Source organism: Rhyacophila brunnea, unplaced genomic scaffold (assembly GCF_057557595.1).
Source record: "Rhyacophila brunnea isolate RB1 unplaced genomic scaffold, BYU_Rbru_1.0 scaffold_135, whole genome shotgun sequence".
Taxonomy (NCBI): Eukaryota; Metazoa; Arthropoda; class Insecta; order Trichoptera; family Rhyacophilidae; genus Rhyacophila; species Rhyacophila brunnea.
In genome coordinates, this window is record NW_028232791.1 from 209,448 (window position 1) to 232,512 (window position 23,065).

Sequence of the window (23,065 nt, forward strand, 5' to 3'; positions counted from 1 at the left end):
GGGTTCTAAATGTTTGTGATTATATTCAAATATAGCACTGTATGTGTTAAGTTTTATAAAAAAATTGATGTTAAATGCGCAACATGTATGTTTCATAGAATAAAAAACTTAGTAGATAAAATTCGCGTTAAATAGAAAATGGCGTAATATTTTTTGAATTTTGCACTTATATAAATTAATCATGGATGAAACTACACGATCATTCGATTAGATCAAAAACGGTTTGCATGAATATCATATATAACGAGCATGTATATTTACGTATGTGATCAACATTAATATCTCAGTTTTTTATTGATTTTTAGAATAAAATATCATATTTTATTGGTGTAATAAGTTCTTAATGTAATTATTTTGATCATAAAAATATTACAGTACAAAAATACATAATTTTAAAATCCTATGGCATTAAAACGCAGGAATCAAATAAGAAATCACGTTCGTACCATAAAAAAGAGAAATAATCTATATGCAATCTTTGAAAAGGAAAAATTGATACGATTCTACAATAAGCTAAAAAAACAATGCCTTTTATTTATTTATTTATGTTAATAATACTTCGAGGTTTTTTTGTGCAAATAAATTTTTTTCGGTTTGCAATCTTTTTTTTTGGAAACTTAGAAGTTCTGTTTTTTCTTAATCCACTAAAATCTAGCCATTGTTTTTTTTTAATATAATTAGGAAATCAACGTTTTTTATCTGTAATTAATCTTATAAACTTAATGATATGGATTTTCTCGATCAGAATTTGCGAAACAAAAACATTTTTTTATATGAATAATTATGTAAAAAAAAGTTATCAATTTATTCAAATCGAAAACTATGATGATCTTAATCTGTTTAAATTACATATTTATCTTTTGATTTTATATAATTCAGAAAAAAAAGCTTATGCATATATTTTAATTGTGGTAATATTTATAAATAACGCGCATCCTAAAAAAATGAAAATAGAAGTAACATTCACATAATTAACATATCAAAAAAGTATATATCGATTCGCAAGACAATTTTGATAATTTAAGATATTAGACATTGTGAATGTTAATAATATGTGCAATACGATTAAAATTAGAAATGTACAGGATTGTTATTTAACTTCTATAGGTGAAAACAGATTTACTTTATTGGCACAATAGCTTCACTTTGATTTCATTAACATTAATATATTAATTCTTTTATTAAATAGACACAAATAATCAATTCGCTAAAAATAAAAAAATACAAACAGAAATATCTTATTTACACCTTAATAGAAATATTGTATTACAGTGTTGTTATTTAAACAAGATGGTTCTAAATATTTTTTTTTAAATTAATGAATGTGAATATTTATTCGATCACAATTACAACTAATTTATATAATCCCACAAATAAGGGTCGTAAAGTCGTCTTTAATCAATTTCTCACTGACCAATAGAATTATTGTCTTTTGATTTTATTCAGCTATATACAAATCGTTTTGTTTTAATAATATCTATCATCTTTCTGTTATAATGTTATACATGGGATGGTGTAGTGACTCGATATCATAAAAGGTGCCTTAATGAACTAGATGTCACGAATCTGGTTTTTGCATATATTTAAATTTGGGATTTTAAAAAAAACTTGCATTAATAGGTCTCGAAGAAGGAGAAGTTTTGACAAAGGCTTTGGAGAGGAGAAAATATACATATGTATAATCTCGCTGTGCGCAGCGATAATCAAGTAAGCTGTGCCTGAGGACAAAAACTGCATTACATCTATGAATTTAGCCCAAAAATAAATAAAAATAAGTTTTTATGAGAAAATATTTTAAAAGGAATAAAAAAATGAGATATTATAACAAAAAAAAAATATATTATATTTGCATATTCAAGTGTTTCAAACTTCTGCATAGTGACACATGTACAAAAAATTTATAAGCAACAATGGTAGTAATTTTTATCTTTTATATTTCTAATAACAAATTTATGAATTTTAAAACTTATAAATAAATTCTATAGTTTTTTGTCTAAAAAGTGGTGATTCCATGCCTTTAGTATGCTCTGATAGAACCTATAAAAGCCAAAAATGATTTGCGTGTATATAAATATGTTCATATATACATCTCTTGTAAAACTACATTCAAAAAAAACAGTTTCCGCAAGTTTTAAATTTTAAAATTTAAATTTATCTCACGTTTTAATCGCAATCATTTTGATAAACATTTATGTAATTATGTATAACAGAAAACCTCTCTAAAGACATATAAGCAGTTTTATCATCATACTAATATATTTCAAGTGACAAAAGGTAATAAAACTGCAGAAATTTTTGTATAAAATACGGTTAGTGTACAAAACTTGCTAAAGTCTAATATTCTAAAAATACAGATATAAATATGTCTATATATTCGTTTTTAAAAATCTCTCAATATAATCAAACTATAAAACATGTCATATTTGCTAGTTTAAAACTAAAGCTTTACAAAAAATTTAATTTATAGAAAGCTGGTGTTTACGATCTATATAATGATTATTTTAAAATCACATGAAAAGGGTAATGTGTAAGCTTATGAAGTAATTTAGCCAATAAATATCAGAAAACTTAAAAAATTTGCCTATTATAAAATATTGTCAAAATCTAAGATTTCTAAAAAATGTTAGTTAATTTAATATGAACTCTAAGCAGTCTAAAATAAAAAAACCATTTTAAAAAAAGTTATTTATGTTCATTTCACAACATAAAAAGGAAACCAACACCAAACATGCATATAATTACGCAAACACAAGAAACTGTGCAAATAAAACGTCAACTTAATCATAAATTACGTAATTTTGCCGTGAAATAAACCTTATATGCGATCTCATAAAGAAGAGATTCAGCATCAACGTAAATACGCTAAAAGTATATAAAAATCCGAAAAGTTATTACGAAAAAAATGCAGATGTAAAAATAAATATTGCTGCATAAGAGCATGAGTTTATACAATAAAATACATGGATTATTGCTTATCTGTGCGTTCACAATGCATATGGTGAAAAATAAATATATTTAATGCAAAATTCGAAAATAATGTTGATATAAGGAAAATAAATTGTCTTATATTATTAAGAATGTCTTTTAACTTAGAAAAAAATAACTTAAATATTATAAAATACATTTTTGCAATTATATCAAACAAAAAATTAGAAATGAAGACTATAAGAACTTGGTTGTGTGATTTTTTTAGCGTATAGGGAGGAAAAGTAAAAAAAATATTTCTCGGGTACAATTATTACAGAATAATCAAAAATGAACATTTTTTGAATTTTCTAATTTTAAAAGGCAATAATTTTGTAAATATTGCGATATACAATATTATTGATACATGTGCTCTTTATGATGTGAATTTTAATTTGAAACATTTAAAACAGTTTTTATTTGTGAAGAAATAGTTAAAAAAATATATTCTAAGGTATTTGCATATCTATTACAAAATTGTATGTTTTAAGTAGGAATCTTATTTAAATTACATACAACTTTAAATCACATTCTTTTATTACTTTTATGGCTAATCATCTATAGTGTAATTGGCAGCATCAAAACACAACTTATTTATCGATAATCAACTCGCTACTGTATGCCGGATATAAAGAGACAAAAAACGCCCATAAAATTTCCATAAATAATAAAAAGTAAAAAACAGAGTAGAAATTATAGATTTTAATAAAAGTTTAATTTGAAAACGTATCTTTTTTTATTGGTTATTTTAGGAAATTTGTATCACAATTCGTGCTGTATTGTTTCATAGGGGCGATAACTATTAAATTGGAAATTTTTTTGCGTTATAAGGATGATATATTTTCAATGTTCTAAAGAACAGAGGACTCAAAAAGATGATGGTCAAGTGGCAATAATATTTTTATGTGCTAATTTCATTATGCTAAATATAAAACAAAAAAAATACAAGAATTTATCATAGGTGAATATTCCAAATAGAATGATCTATTTTTGATATATTATGACCAAATCTTGAATCTAAAGAAATACAAAACCTGAAAACGCGGTATAAAAAGTTTTAAGTTCTGCAATTGCGTATACGTAGATAAATTGTATTATACAGATGTAATTTTGATTTCTAAAAATACTCTGCTTATATTAAAAAAAAAGATGAATAAAGGCTTTATAATCCCATAAAATAGTATATCTTATATATACTCACTAAGAGCTAGAAAAATGCGTTAAGTAATGCATTCAAGAAAATATTTCAGTGAAAGCTTATCTTGACGGCAAAAAAAAATTGTAAACAAATTAGTTAAATGTTAAGTTTTGCTTGTGAAATACATATTTTTATCCTGGACTAGAAACTAATGATTTTTGAAATCGATGCGTTTAAATAAATACGTTCTAGCACAAGAATTTATTTTTGTCTGTCTGGAGACAAAGAAATATTATGGCTTGAACGACAGAACTGTGAAATTACGATCAAAACTTGGAATTTTTAGCATAAAAAACATTTGATATTAAATAAGAAAAGTCAAGATTAAAAGGAATTCGATCTCAAAGTGAACTCATACATAGAATGAAAGAATAGAGCGCAAACATTTTTGTTCTCGCAACAGGTGCCTTTAGTCTTAGTAAAAATCAATAACCTATATATCGAATAAACCAAAGGGAAACAAATAATAAATTTACACATGCACATTAAAGATAAAAAAAATATACGAAAATTTTTTAACAATAACAGCAACTCAATGTTTTGAAATGCTCAATCTAGAGGTGTTTACAACAGTAAAAGATTATACCAAAAAAAGCGCGTTTTTGCTAAATTTAGAATAATATAAATTCAAGAAAAAATTTAATGTTGCTAAAAGCTTTTAAAACAACAAAAAAATACTGCTCGATCATCACCGACCACCTTAAAAAAATTATCTATAAAGATATATATATTTTTTGCTAAGAAAATTAAATTTATAAAGATAAATAAAAACACACTAAACACAGTTATAAAAATCAGCGAGAACTAACTGATAGAGAAAAGGATGGAATTATGATATTGAGGCAAAAATATTGCTGCGACTGACTATATCTTTTTATATATGATGGAAAAATTGATATTTCTAATAGATGTACACAAATACAAATCGAAAACTGTTATTTAAGAGAAAAATAAGTTAAGAAACATGATTTCCCACAAAATGAACATATTATTTTACAAATGCATCACAAGAATGATACGATCTATGTAAAAATGTTATGTTGTGAGCTCAATATACAATAAGTCATTATCTTATCGGCTGGTATTTCTAACATATGCTCAAGAATACGTACCATCAAAATGATTATGTTAACACTATAATTGATGAGTCTTGACATTAGAACTTGCATTGTTGAATTTTTAAAGGATGATGAGCCAGAAATATATGCTTACAAATATATTATATGGAGTAATCTGAATTTCTGCTTCAAAAACAAATACTAGCAAAAATTGCAATTAAAATATTGATAAAAAAATGCAACATATAAGCTGTAAATCATATACTGACATGAATAATTTGTTGAGAACATCTTTTTTTGAACATTTTCTATAGCTCTTTTAACACTAAACACCATAAATTTGCACTAACCATTAGAACGATGATAATTCATGCATAGTAAAAAAAATTGTGAAAGTCTTGAATATGTCTTATATCTGAGTGCTAATGTGTATCAGATATGATACCTATGAAAGCCTTATCCGCTTTATAAAAAAATTTCGAACGGCAAAGGTTCGAACATGAATTTCGGCTATCTTTAAAAGGTATCTTGCACCATGGTAAAAAAAAAGTTTTTAAATGTCACATTTATTGTTTTATTAGATCTGTTTGAAAATATTTGTGTTATTTAATAGAAGCAGCAAGTAAATTTTAAAGAATCATTGTATATATTTATAGAGAATTATTGAAATGGAACATACCTAGATATCTTCTAGTAAATATTTCTAAAATTCATACAATTATTGATATGGAAATTTTATTAATATACACAGGTCAAAAAAAATACTCAATTGTGATGTGCGTAGATGAATCTAAATAGCATATAAAAGCACAGCCCTAAAAGAAATAAGAAGTTGTTTAGCGCCCGAAGTTTGACACACAAATATAAGAAAGCTCGAGTAACTGATGAAAAAAACTTTCTTCTATAAGCACAAAAAGAAAAAGCAATATGCATTTTATTGTTGAAAGAAAAAAAAGAAGAATGAAGAAATTAACGGTATAACTACTAAATAAAACAAATTTCGTCATGATTCTTTGACTTTATATGAATATCGCACGATTACTAGATTATCTATAACGACAGTGTTATTTTTTGTATGCTAATGATTGTTCTTGATAGCAAAATGCCAATATACACCAAAAGAAACCGAGTTGAATCACATATTATTATTTTCAGATTAAGTAAAAAGATCATTTATTTATTGTGACACATAAAAAATATTTGCAAATCATACTAAAATTACTGTTGATGAATTAATGCGTGTGCAGATTTGACCTGCAAAAAATATAAAATATAAGTATATGATGTTTGTAGCTAGAATAAAAAAATCTGTCATACTTACAATATTGTTTTTTTAAAAAAAAATATGCCTAAAGAAATATTCGGTTTCACATAGCAATTCTAGCCAAACTCTAAATATTTTTACTTATTAATCTACTTGAATATTTCAATAAAAACATTATAGTAATCACGAATAATTATAAATTAGGGAGTCTATAAAATTCTCTTATTAGAAGAACTCATGATTTTCCTACTATACAGTTTAATAACAAATAAATTTTTGTGTAAGAAAAGAGTCATGAAACTCTCATTAAGGTAAATATAGCAAATCTAACGGTCACTGACGATTCTTAATTACATTAAGCAAGAAAACTGTAAAAAAAGTATAAGATACATGAAAAATAATATTCAAGACTACGAGCTACAAAAAAAAACTATCAATAAGATTGAACGCTATTACAAGAAATTTTAAATTATAAAATAAAAATCAGAGGCTTTGTTCTCGGCAGAAAAATTTTTAATGCAAACAAAAGATAGCAAGATCAAAAGGAATATATCTCTTGCCAATTCAAAGATTCTGTGAACTATATTTTGGAATGATTCTTAAGCTACATTTTATCTTATTATATACTGATAAATGAGAAAATCATGGGTAAACCAAGACAATAAATTGTCATTAAATGTGGTTAAGTATGTTTTTAATTTATATTATGAATATAAAAGCTCATTCATGTTATGTAATCTATGTTTTTCGTTTATTTTAATCATTATGAATTCAAAACTGGATTAAATAAAAATAAAAAGAAATTTGAAGTTTGAAGTTTTGTAAAGCCGTTTAAACAGTTTATTGAATGTTAATTAAATCATTTTATGCATACATTTAGGCTATAAATTTCCTAATTGTAAAAAGTTTGATACTAATAATTATTTATCCCATTTTTAATGGATTACAACATGGTGGTCTCTAGTTACATATTCGATAATTATTTTCTATTTCGAAATCTAAAGACTTTGTTTTTAATTGGACCGTAAAGTTATAGTTTCTTAATATGAATATATCTTTTTGAAATTCAATTTTATTTAAGCATAATTCTCTCAGGGATCAAAAATAATAATTTTAAACAAAGAAGTGGAAATTTGAGACCCTTGAAGAGATGTCTGAAACCGAAGAATCATTACAGAAAGAGATAAATGAAGAGTATAAGCTCTGGCGTAAGAATGTTCCATATAACTACGATCTTCTCATCACTCATGCCTTGTCATGGCCGAGTCTTTCTTGTCAGTGGTATCCAACAGCCGAGAAATGTGAAGATGGTGTTCTGCAGAATATTTTATTGAGTACGCATACTTCTGATAAAGATCAAGAGTTTCTTCTTATTGTTTCCGTGAAAATACCAGAATCTATAGTAGAAGCAGATTTAGAAAATACCTACGGAAATGAATTATCATCAGGAAATGGTGTTAACAGTCGAATAAAGTTTGTACAAGAAATACCTGTTAATGATGAGATAAATAGAACGCGGTATAGCCCGTTTGCTAATAATGTTATTGTTACACGTACTGATAAACCGGATATTCATGTCTATGATTCTACTCGTCATAGTATAAAAAGTAAAAAGGTTGTTTTGCCAGACCTTGTTTTAAAAGGACATAAAAGTGGTGGTTACGGACTTTCTTGGAACGAGACTAAAAATGGGGAGCTTATTTCCTCCGGGGAAGATGGTATGATTTGCTATTACGATATAAATAAATCTTCCAGTGAATCGTTGAACAATTCTGGAACACCTTCTATTGATCCCATTCATGCATATAATGATCATGAAAGCGTGGCAGGTGACTGTTGCTTCTCTTTTTACAATCCAAATATATTCGTATCGATTGGAGACGATAAAAAAATAATTTTTTATGATGCTCGCACCAAGAAAAGTATAATGACAAGAAAAGATGCACATACATCTGATATTTATTGCGTGAATTATTCACCGATCGAAGAGAATTTATTGGTTACTGGTGGAAAAGACGGTAAAATTCATGTCTGGGATGAAAGAACAATGAATAATCCCCTTCATACATTTTTTACAGAAAATAACGAGGTATTACAAGCACAGTTCAGTCCACACCAAGGGGGGATTATTGCAACGTCGGGAAGTAATAGGAAGGTTTGTATTTGGGATATCGAACAGGTGGGTAATGAAATAAACCATGACAACAAGTTTCTTGAAGATGGACCACCCGAGCTCAAATTTATTCATAGTGGTCATACTAATTCAGTCTGTGATCTTAGCTGGAATCCACTTGAGCCGATGGAAATATGTAGTGTGGCCGATGACAATATTATGCAAATATGGCAAATGACTAGTTCTAAAATTCCGTATGATCTATCGGATTAATGAAGCCTTTTTATCATTTATTAAATTACTTCCTGGTTGTGATCTATGCCATTAAAATGTCGTTGTTAATATTTTTTAAGAAATAATCTTATACTCAGCGGTTATTTTTATTATAGTTTAAATTTCACCAATATATTAATTTGCTTTAATGGGGCAAATTTAACTGATTGGGAATATTCCTAAAGCTCCTTAATGGATATTTTGATATCCTCGTGTAATCTAGCCATATCAATCCCCTTCTATTTCAAATCATAAAAGTGCGCGCTTGTTGCGAAGTGTGTGAATTTGCATTTATGCCAAAACTACGCAATTATTTTCGTTTCCAAACACATTTATATGTTGGCCTGATCACTTATTCTAAACCATCACGAATAGTTTTAATTACAATTATTACTGGTTATACAGAATGTTCTAATTCTTAAATTTATTTATTAGGTCAAATCCAGAAAATCTACTATATATTTTAGCTGAGTGATGCGTCTGTAATCGTATAATATGTATTTACTCCTTGATTATCTTTATAAATCATGCCCTGCGACATTCTTATAAACAGCACTTGTGATATTAATTCCAGTGTTATGCAAAATAAAACGCTTGCATGTGTGTCTTTACTTTTCCAAATAATTAAATGCTTGAGTTTATATTATTTTTGGTTATACTATTTTTTTTATAGATTATGAACACTTTTATATTTTATTTCGATAATGACTGATTACCATTCTATCAAACAAAGTATCTATATTTCTAACTATCTGCCTCCCTTAAATCTCGTTTTTGATCTCCGAAATTTGAAGCCTATTTCGTATAGTGTTTTCCTCTGTTCCATGGCTTCTGCTAATGCTTTAATCATAAGCGAAATCCAATACATTTCAGTTAGATTCTGATATGTTCTTAACCCAAATGTTCTATATTATACAAAAATTTTTATATTCGGAACTCATTTTTGGATTTGTTTATTTACTTAAATTAATAGATTCTATAAATAGTTAGAAAATTGCACAACCTTAATGGATGTAATACTGTAAAGCAGGATCTCCTTCTTCCCGATCTTTCTTTCGTATAGTGTTTACCCTAAATATACCTTCCAGATATCATCAATCAATTAACATTCATTCTTATGCTGCCACAGTAAATTCAAATACATTTATTCGATTGTTTACGGGAAATTACACTCTTGTCAAAAATTCTAGAAGGCAGTATTCTGTAGAAAAAATTACGTTTTGACTTAATTAATCAGAAAAATATTTTTTTTATGAGTTAAGTTTCTTTTTATCATTTACATCTATTAAAACGTATTCACCCCATTGGGAAGATTTCCTTAACTCTTTGATACATCTTTTGACACCTTCCTCTGATCTATCTCCATCAACTGTTTTTCTAAACTCAAATAAGATGGGTTTAATTTTTTGAATCAGAAAACAAAATTATATTATATAAAAGGGTAGAAACATTTGTTTTTTTATAATTAAACATCGTTGGACGCTAAATAAATTGTAGAATTAATTAATACTTAAAAACGTGTTAGTTTATTGACTAAATAATAACACTTAAAGAGAAAAAAAATCAATGCACGTACATCCGTTAGCAGAAATATTATATTTGTGACATACACTGTATTTAAATAGGATTTTTTAATCTTGGGGATACATATAAGAAACAAAATATAAGGCACTCTCGAATACACATATTTACAAAAATTAGCTAAAAATGTGATTTTATCCGTTGATATCATCTGTGTCTGATAGAAGTAATAGTTTTTTGTATTAAAGTTGGATTTTTACGCTATTTACGTGTGATAATAAATTTTTTTATTTACTATAAAATCGAGGATATATTTTTGCTGGGAATATTTTATATTAAGATGAAATCAATATTTCATTAAGCTTTTGATAGAATTAAATAGAAATACCTGCAACTGATATCATTAATTAGGCTTTTAAAAGTTGAAAATAATTTTTTTACTCTATAGAAACCACAGAGTTTCATACGCTCGTTTAGTGGAGATTGTTGTGAAGTGTAAAGATTAAGCCTAGAATCTCTAATTCGGGTGATTTATGTGATTTATCAACATATCGCATAGGCATTTATAAATTAAAAAACTGGTAATTGATGCCGCCTAGGTACAAAGGATATAGAAAACAAATTCATGCCAACTAACAGTAAAGGAATGTTTTCGTGCATAAACATACATTTTTTGTGGTGCTATAACAGCCTTACTGGATTCTCGAACGCAGATGAAAGTAATCAGAGCCAAATTTGTATGATGATGATGTTTCCCCGTAGCTGTTACCCAAATAACGTGGACATACCGTTAATATCTATGGTTATAAATTTTAACGAATTTTTGCGTTTTATTAAATTAATTCAGATATAAGGTTGTAAATAAATGGGTTTGGAAAGATTTTTAGTACATTATTATCCTTAGAACCAAATTGTTGTTTTAGGTAAATTTCAAAGAATCAAGCAATAAATACCATCTAATTACAGACTAAACTTCGAAAGATTTTAAAGATTTATAAAGTATATTTATGTCATGGTGTAAATTAATACACAGAATAGCATATAAATACATCGACGCTAAAGTTTTATGTATTACAGCGAAATGAAAAAAACAGTAAATGTCATTTTTTTCTACTTTATGTAAATTCTTAACGTCGAAGAAATTTTGTCTAATTTTTTCAAAATTTTTTTTTATTATCTGATAATTTAACTTTAATTAACTGACATGCACCAATTAAATGTATAAAATACAATATACTTAAATTTTTTATTTATGTAGTTGAATCCGTGTGATAATACCATCTGTTTTTTCGAACTTTTTAGAATTCACAACAATTCATTCTATAGACATTACTTCTGAATAATATATATCAATATATGATTATTCGATTTTGTATAATACGGATTTATTTTTGGATCACATATACAAAACATTGCATTAGAACTTTAATCATATTTGAAATAAAATAAATAAAGAATTTTACAGCAGATTTTAGTTTATATCATGTAAAAGGAATATTATATAGGATTAACGGATATTTAATCTACTAACTTTCTAGAAAATATGTACAATAAATTCAAAATGCTCATGAAAACTCATTTTATACTATATTCATATTTAAAATATACAAAAAGGTACTTTAAATCTCCACTGTGCAAAATTGTTTTTATAAAATTTCTATTATAATCATTGATATTCGTTCAATTATTTCAAAGTAATATTACTGGAATCTGTAAATTACATGCGACGAACAAAAATATATGGCATAATCGTCGATCATTGTGAAAAGCTGTTGTCTTTTTATTGTATTTAATAAATAAAAATCCTATCCTGTGAAAAAATACCCAGTAAGTAAAATATATTTACAGATAAGAAGATAAATTGATAAGAAAATTCTGCAATATGTAAATTTACTCGTCATTTACATAATTTTTAACTCAAATTTATGCGATTTTTCATGGTTTTGAATGTATTTTTTTTCATATACAAAAAATACATAAATTTTATTATATATGAAAACTTTGTAAATTTTTTGCATAAATTATTTCTCATCGATAGTTTTTATTGTTATTAAATGGATTATTTTTATTTTTACTATTTTATTTTTCTCAAGCAAAACTTTAAGCAAATCTATAAAATATATTTTCTTTATGCTTATTTCAGTCTTATAATCACAAAATCTTTCCAATGCATATTCTCTTTCAAGAATTATATATTCAATTTTTTATCCTAATCGTTTTATTAGTATTATTTTGCTTTATGTTCTATCCAAAATCAATATAATCTACTTAAGAATTGCATAATAGTAATTATTTTGACCACGAGATCAGACAAAAATTAATTTTCAATACATTCGTCGATCACTTGGCAAGTAAATGTAAAAAAAAAGCTTGACATGACCATACAAGAAGTAATAACGAAACAGTGCGATATCCTTACTTTATCCTAGCATGGAAATATGATTTAAAAAAAATCCACAGACACTCAATACAAGGTACATTATGGAAATCAATTGGCGGTGATCAAGGTATATACAAGAATTATAAACGATATAAAATTATCAAACATCAGACCAGATATTCTTATATATAATAAAAATAAGACGTGTAAACACTCTCATAGGTATTTGTGTGACTAGCTTTAAAAACATAAACATACCGGAAAACGAAAAATTGTGATAGCATGATTCGCTAGAATCCGAACTGTCATTAATATACAAGAGCTGGACAAATATTCTTCTAAATTTTTAACTCATGGCAGTGTGGAAACATTAAATCACGCAAGCTATCTGAAAGAACTTGAAGTAAATAACCATATTTAGGCACATTTACAAACTTTAGTATTGAGAAAACCCCTTGAAAGAATAATTCTTGAACGTTGATTAATTTATTTAAGAAGACTTTAGGGGGGTGATGATAGCTGACAGTATTAATACTCTGGGTACATGCGAGATCAAGCAAGTTATGCTTGAGAGCAAAAACTAAAATTATAATATAAAATTTGGCCTTAAAAAAAAATAATTAAATACATAAAACGCTTTTTTCTAAAAATATTTACCCTCTTATATTACTTGTTGCATTTATTAAATAGCCGATTCTATTATATTTGAGAAGCAATATTAGTGCATTTAACGTTTTATATGTTTCAACGTCTATCAGATTAAACTTCTGGGAAAAATTTCTAACATTTCAAAAATGGTCATATGTACTTACACATAAAAATTGAGTAAAGTTGTATAAGTGATGCAATCAAGCTTATGTTTTAACCCAAGATCTTCTTTTTTCATTGAATGTCTAGCTATTTTTTTTGTTAGAATTGCAACTAAATAAAATATTTGTAGTTTGTTAACATTAACAATATCCTCGCGTAATAGAAATTTAAACCTGTACTGTATTCTAACATGAACTCTATGTCTAAATATTTGCATCACTCTAGTGAATCCAGTTTCTAAAACAGGATAACCCAAATAATATTGCATTATGTTTGTTTTTTCAATAATACTTTAAATAATTTCAAAAGATATGGTTAGATGATTATTTGTTCTACTTTAATACAAAATAAAGGGTTTAATAAAAAGTGCCTGTCATGCGATATACGAATGAACCTTTGATCGCACAAGAATTACATATTGTAAGAAGTGTTTTTTTAAAGAGAATATTGAATATATTTTAGATTAATAACATTTTTTTAATTATTCATGGATTTATTTTAATTGAAAAGAATATGATTTTTATCATTAAAAGTTTCATATCAAAATATTTTATCTGGAATGCTTTCTGCTAGAAGTGTTTACTATATTAAAATTCAGTAATTTTTTTTCTAAAGATTCAGGTGATGGTGAAAATACCATAAATTATACTATGAATCAGGATGCTGTTAAAACCAATATACCCGTAAGTAGTGTTTTAATGAATTATTAATTATCACAATAAAAAATTGAAATTTTTATAAAATCTATTAAATGACACTGTTAACATAAAATTTAACACAAGAATAATTTGATAGGCTATGAAAAGTCGAATTATTGAATATTCAACGAAAAACTTTGTTGTGTTGACTAGTATCGGCGATATAAATCATTCTTCAATATAACAAGATAAATCCTAAAAACCCAAATTCTTTTATTATAAGTCAAGATATTAGAATAATAATGTCCGGCAGCATCTAGTTGAAACAAAAAAACTGCAATTTTTTTTGGAATGAATCTATTATTGCCCTTTTTATTTTATTTGTAATTTAATGTTATAGGATAATAAGTAACTATAAAGGCCCGCTTTAAAAATATATTTTTATGATTGAAACACAGATTTAATTATTTATTAAAATTTATTCATTACTTTCAAGCTTTTAATATAACAGATTTATCTATTCATAAATATAAATGGTCAATCGTAAAAAATATATTGAAATTTATTTTTATATCCTAAAAAAAATAGAAAATTTCTCATATTTTAATGTGAAATTTCTATTAAATCTTCATGATCACAATATCATGTCAAGATATACAAACGATAAGGATATTCTGAATGAATGCGTAAATTTTTATATAAAAGGATATAAAACTACATGGTATTGTCTGTGATTCATTCCGAATCATTATATAATTCAAATTATATAGAATATTTTTGATTAACTTGGCATAATAATATTTTTAAAATTTTTTTATCAATTCAAATATTATAAGTAGAAGATCATGAATACAGATAAAAGAAATCATACGATAAGAGCTATTATTAATCACTTTATGATTTTCCTATTCCAATCAAAGCTGTCTCGACATAGAAAAATCATTTACTTATGTTAAGCATAATTCACATGATTATAATCCTCGAATTTTATAAAAAATAGAAAGTTATAATGACCATATAGAGCGTCGGCTTAAGCTTGTAGACAAATACAAATTTATACAAAACATACTTACGCTAGCCGTTAATAATTTAGATTACATAAAATCTATGTAGTTTTTTAATATGTGATCTTAGTTTGAATTAAAATGCTGAAATTCTTTTTTCATCAATAAAAAGTATAAATATACCTCCTAAGACAGCCTGAAAACAAAAAAAACTTAGATTAACCCTGTAAATATGATTTTTAAATCATGATATTCTATGTTTTAGCGCAAAAAAAGACCGATAAAATCAATATTAAAATATAAAAAAAAACATTTCCTCACATATAATTAAAGTCTTTTATTGAAAAATAGAACTGTTATAAATATTTAGAGTATTTAAACAGAAAATATGGCTTGAAATACTGCACATGCAAATTTTTACGCAAAATCGAGTACATCATGGGAATTCATTATAAAATTATACGTATTTTTTATATTACTAAAAATAATTTTGTATAAACCCTATATTATTGTGTTAAACAAAATATTGGAATACTTTATGTATAGAAATCGAATAAATCATATTTTATTGACGCTGAAAAAATATATTTATATAAAATTCATCGAATAAAGTAAAATAATCAGTTCTCTTGACTATATAAGCTTTTATTCCAATGCTAACATTTTAACATATCGTATTTTTATATAAACTCACATCTTACATATTTGAGACCGAAAGAGAAATCTTAAGCTCAAAAATTTAAACTTAATTGCGAACGAAATTTAGTATAAAAATTTTATTGGTGTAGGGGAACAATAAAATAGATTTAGCAAAAATTCATACAAAAAAAGGTGTTATATCATGGGTCAAAAAATTTATTTAATCTTTTTTTCATATTTTATTTTGGTACATCGAGAAAAAAAATAGTCAATATAACGCGCTAGATATATAAGAAACTAAAAAAAGTATGCATAAAAAGTTGAAAAAGCATCTAATATTTTATAATCAAAATATTTAATAGATTAATACGAATGTTATAACATTTAAAAAACATACTCAGAGGCAACCATCAAATCCAAAGGGTTTTTAATGTTTTGAATTATGTAAAAAATTCTGAATATGTGGAATTAAATATCTTGTTTTTTAAACTAAAAATATTAATAATAAATAAAAAAAAGCAATTAGATAGCAAAGCTTCTAACCCTCTTTAATATATGAATCTAAGTTACGCACACCAATCTATTGATCGACTAACTCACTGTGCTTTTAAATGTTTTTATTTGATATTATGAACACCTTAATATTGTGTAAACTTGTTCTTTCCTAAAAATATAAATGTTTAGTGAAAATTCGTGTAATTTCTGTTTAATTATATATGAACGCGCTAAATGTATAAATTTGCCGTTTTAAAACCTATTCTGATATCGCGTGATCAAATTAATAGGGATCTAGCCATTACATATTTACTTTTTTAGAAATCGGTTTGTTATTACACTTATAAAATAATTTTTTGTAATTCTAAAATAGAATGTGAAACAATATTGTTCGTATTCATCTTATATTTGTAACGAGTAAAACTTCGCTTATTTACGAATAATTCAAAAATAAATAAATTTAAATTTCTTTGAAATATATTATATTTCTGTGCCAATTCAATTTTTCATATTATTTCTATTTTTTTGCTTTAAAAAGGTGACACATACTTGTGTAGCGGCTTTTTTAACATTACTATGCCTGTTTCGGCGTTATAGTGTGTCTATCTTACAATTAAAGGAATAGTAAAGTATGAATAAATATATAAAACATTTTGAGCTGCTCTATATAATCTTATTTTTTATTTTACTTTGAGTTGATATTTATGCGCACTTATATTTTTCTCGTATACGATTTAAGATTTTGCGATCAAATTTTTTTAAATACAATATCTAGCATCTATTTTATCAATTTTTCTAATTTTAAAATTTTATTTCAAAATTGCTCTTTCACATAAATTTATAAAATGAAGAAATAAAAGATTTACTTGTGATCATTTGCAATGAATAAAGAGTATTAACTTTAATATATTAAATTTAAAATTATAAAAATGGCAACGTATTTTATATGATATTAAAAATCGTGAAATTTACTTAAAAATATACATAAAAACATATTTAGATAATTTATAAAAAGAGATATGGAATGTTGCAAAGAAATTATATCACACAGAACAGATTAATCGCAATACTGAATATTTTTCCAGGTACTCAATATAATCTAGTATTGCCAAGGCAAATTTATATATTAAAAAATTCATCTGGCGTTATACTTACTAATACTTAAATAAAATATTTTTAAATTATCGTTTTAACATGTAAAGATTTTATCTGAAAAAATATTTGGTGCTTTAATGAGAATGTAGCCATTTTGAATATATTATGCTAGCATTAATAAATTCCTATGTCTTTGAATGATCTGATTTACCATATACAAACATTATTTTTTTTTTGGTTTTCAAAACCAAAATTTTCAGATATCCATTTTTATAATGTAGCGGTAGTATATAGATTTTATTTCTTCTTTAATATTGAAAGTGGCTATATCCAAATGTTAATTGGCGAAACTTAATGCAGATATTTTTAATAATTTGTGTATATTTTCCAAATTTAACGCAATTAGATATCATTAATCATTCCCCAATATATATAAAAGCATGTTTATTATGTATCATTTAAAAAAATATACTAATTTAAATTTATTTTTTTATTGATATCATTCAATCAAATCGTTTTAAAAGTTTGCCAACTATTTTTATTATATTTGAAAAACTGTACAAAATTCAAGATATGTTTGTCGACTTTGAAATATATTAAAAATATATGGTCTTTAAAAAAAAATTAAATTTGAGCTATATTATTGTATGTTTGTTTTTAATGTTGACTGTATAATATCTTTCTTCGTCTCTTAGATAGGTCCAATATAAATATATCAAATAATTCTAAATACCTTTTAATTATATAAAATCGTCTACTTTCGCAATATTTTAGCTTTATCCTAATTTTTTTCTTTGATATTTTATCATAATTTCAAAGATGTATGTTAAACTGTCAATTTTTTTGTATTTAAATAAATTTTTATTAAAATATCTGTAAGAATACGAAAACTTCTGATTCTAATCATAAAAAATGCACAAAATGTCAGATATTCATAATATTTATCTTTAATAAATGTGTATTTCATTTAACATATATTTATGTGTATATGTTTTGATTCTTAAATTTTAAAATACAATTATTTATATTTATATGAAAGAAAGTACACTAAATGCACTGACACTTGTTTGGGCCTTCTCGAATGTTTTGATAATTCTTATCTATATTATATCATATGCTAACATTCCGCTTGTAAAAAAAACCTTATATACGATTTTAATTTAAATTTTACTATTCATACTATAATTTGATCTTTTAGAAGTGATTTTGTATTTTTCTGCTTTTTTTTTGAATTTCCAACTTTGTATTCAAAATAAAAGATATATAAATATAATAAAGTAGAATATATAAAAATTCAAAATAGAGCATATCATTTTCTGGTATCTCTAAAAGAGGAAATGTGATCCCTCTTAAAAAAATTATGATTGGAAATTCTTATAAAAATTCATTTATTGCTTTATATTTTTTTTAAATATGTATTAGGACATAATTATAATTCTATATTACGTTTCTATTCTTTTTGGCGATATTCGAATACCCCTCTATCTATATTTACATTTCTTCCAGCAAATATTTATATTTGCATACGTTCTTTAATAGGATTTCCTGAATATTCATTAATTTACTCAAACAATATATTCAATTTTCTAACATTCAAATAATACTTATGTTGCATCATTCCTGTAATTTTAAGAATATTTATGTTTATAGCTATATTTTTATTTCAAGTAAAGAACCTTAGCGATAAAAAAAGAACATATAATAATATCATTATAGATTAAATAAAATGTATGTGAAAAGTAAATCGATTGAGAGTCAAAATAACAAGTATTAAAACGTATTTATCAATTTAATTTCGCACTAAAAAAATAGGCATTACATTTTGAAATCTTAATGGTCATTTTTCCTTTTAAAATCATTTCCTGTAAATTTAAAAATGTAAGTACTGAATATATTGCGAATGAATAAAAGGCGAGAGAATCCTGCCGATTCTTTAATTAAAACTATAGTTATGATACTAAAAATTCCTTCGTAACTATTTCCGATAATTCTGCTCAAACCTTCAACATAAATTTGAAAAGAAGACTTACTTTAGGATCTTAATATTTCTTTTACTGCATTTTAAATATTTGAAAAAACTGTTTTAATCAACTTGGGTATGTAGGAAAAAGATATTAAAAACTTAAACCATATCTAAAACTTGAATTTCGATTTTTCAAAGTCTCTTCGCGTATGGTATTTTTTTTTATAATACAAGCATCTGTAAACTATTTAAGATGCTATTTTATATATAGTATATGCGTAATCACGCTTTCGAAATTCCGTAATTTAAAATATATGTGCAATCACGCTTTCGAAATTCTGTAATTTAAAATATATGCGCATATTACTTTGGAATAAGATATAAAATCTATTCATATCTTGAAATAAAAAAACAGATCTTCTTCGTATAGCAAGAAAAATAATGGTTCTCTGTTTCTTTTTTGATAGTCCTTGCTGTTTTAAGTTCTAATTAAATTAAGATTTATCGATGAAAATAAAAATTATGATTTAGATCAAGTTTCGATATACACAGCGAGTGGTTTTTCTTGATGAAATCACTATCTCACTATTAGCCCATTGATAAGTTCTCGATTGAACTTTTATTCGTTATTTAATTTTTACAAACGTTATTGATTAATTTTGCGATATTTCTAGGCTAATAGTATCATTCTGAAGTTTTTTTTATATATTTAGAATATACATAAAAACACTGCTCATGATGGTTTACATCGGCTCCGGTATACTTGTTATACCTTTTAGAATATATACACTTTTTTTGTAGAATTCATCTTCCCCTTCTTCTATTTTATTCATCAATAATCCATATCACCATTTTCTTTTATAAAATGTAAAGCTTTGTGTGGGTCAAATATTGCGTTGGTAGCAAATATTCTAGCTTTGATAATATACCGCGTGCTTATATCGTTTACTTTCCTTGTCCTACTTTCTATTGTAAGGAATTCGCTTTTTTCATAAACTGCTCATTTAATCTTTTTAATAATGGGGTTCCGCCTAGAGAATTCCGGGAATTCTATTTTGTTGGTTTTTCTTGAAATTATATATGATTGTTCTGGTTGTTATTCTCACATATGTTAAATAATATATTATATACATCTTTTTCCTCATTTTCAAATAAATTTATAGTATTTTGATCAAGACTTAAAATGTACTAATATAATACCAAAATACTTCAATACAAGATACGTACTTTTTTTATTCATTGATTTATTATACTGGTAATTTATGAATATCAAAATAATATATAAGTAAAAAAAATACAATATTTGGAAAATATATGCGTTTACTAAATGTAAAACAGCCGATTTATGTTTTTAGTCTGTAGTATACCTAGAATAAGTAAATTTCTTCTCTTTACGCTAAAATTTGTAATGTATACATGCTGAATTTGATTTATTTGCATTAAGTGAAAAATATAACATTAAATACATAATTTAAAACAAAATACTATAATAATATTCTTTAGCTGTTTTATTTTATTTATTATAAAACATAATACCAGTTTTTTTGTTAGGGCAGATTATATTATAAGATACGGTTATAATACTTGGTTATTTTGATGATTTATCGACTTTTTTATTGCTAATATTTTTTATTTGAAATAAAAACAAGGTATATGCATAAATATTCATAAAACTACCAGAATGACACCCCAGTATTATTCGAATTAAAAAAAATTAAATATATGGTTTTATTGATTTCATGAAGATCCTGGAAAGTCTATTAAACAATATATGTAAATATAGATAGAGGGGCATTCGAAGATCGCCAAAAAGAATAGAAAGTCAAATAAAAAAATAACTGTCCCGTGAAAACATTTAAAAATATTTCAGATCAATGGAAAAATCAATTTTTCAAGTATTTTCTAAATCGATAATTTTTTTTAAAGTGATCACATTCTCTTTTAATTAAAAAAAAACCTGGAAAAATGAAAAATTATAGTTTAAATGGCAGAAATTTTATATGTATAAGTGTTTGTTTATTTAAATGTATTCGATCACTTATGACATTATTCTAGGCCTAAAAACAAATAGAAGCAAGATAAATATAAAACAAAAGCAAAATACAATTAAATTGATGCTGAATAGACTGTTGAATACTTAATTTTGAAGTAGATTGTATGTATGAAATGATATATAATAATTTTTCGCAACTAAAGCTAAATATATTTCAGAAAAATAATAATTTATAAGATTTTTACCAAATAGTTTATTAATGCAAAGTTTATCCTAATTTTATGCTTCAACGAACTGAAAAATTCAAATAATCAAAAATTGTAAAAAAAATTTAATCATATGATATATCATAACATGGGATGGTGAAATCACAAAATACCATAATTTTATATTCGGACGTTAAAAAACTTGCCAAAATATATCCTCAAAAACTTCATTAAGAAAAACCTTTCAATTTATAAACATATAGAGGAAGAGAAAGAATCTGAAATAATATTAATATGACGATATTTAAATAATATGTAGGCAATTTTCTACCTAAATGAAACAAATATTACTATAGAGGTAATTTAATAAGGCAAATATATTATTGCAAAAAATTAAAAAACATTAATTTGCTGTTTCTATAAGCAAATCCGATAATTATTATAGTTTTTCGTAATTACACAAAAGTTCGAACTTATTCAAAATCTATAATTCCATAAAAAAAGGCATTATAATAATAAAAAGCATAGATATTTGTTGGATCTCATCAAAATAAATCCAAAAAAAATGACAGCATAGTAATTGGTACTAAATTTATTAAACACCAAATTTCTGTCAGAATACATTTAATTAAAGAAAATATAGGGTACAGGCTTTACTTATGTAAATTATATCTTTTAGATATATTTCAGGGGCTTTAATGAAATATATTAAACAAAAGAAATAAATTAGTTTTGTGATTTAGAAAAATTCTTTTATTTTAAAAGATCAAGCATGCTATAAAGTGCACTTTTTATCGATATAATTATTGAAGTTTTTGATTTGATATTTATCTTTTAATTAACACATTTGCATAACGCACAATTATATTATATACAAGACTGATTAAATACAGTAAAAAAACATATTTTTTGCATATAATATATGCTTTTCTGTTCGAAAAGTATGCAACTATAAATCTTTCTATTTTCTATTCTACCAAAAAAATACTTTTATTGATTTAGGCTTAAATCAATTTATAATTATTGAGAAAACGTGTTTTATTTAGAAATAGTGACATTGTTTTATTTAATTATCCACAAATCTTAAAAATATATATAAATATACAAAAGACTGCAAATGAAATAGAATCTACTAAATAAATCATTTACCTATATTTTTATTTCATAGAAGGTAAAAAAAATTTCAAGCTTTTGTAAATTAGGATGAAAAAATCTAATTATTAATTTGTTTGATTATGAGACCTTAAAAATTTATGTACTAAATAATCTGCAATTACTATACGTATAAATTTTTCTTGATATTAATTTGTCTGATTATAAAACTCTGTGCGAAATTTCTACCCTGAATAATCTGTAATAATTATATTTATCAAATCTATGAAATCAATATTAATAACTTAAAATATAAAACCACTTCATTATTCTTATTTAGAATCATAAATATTTCAATT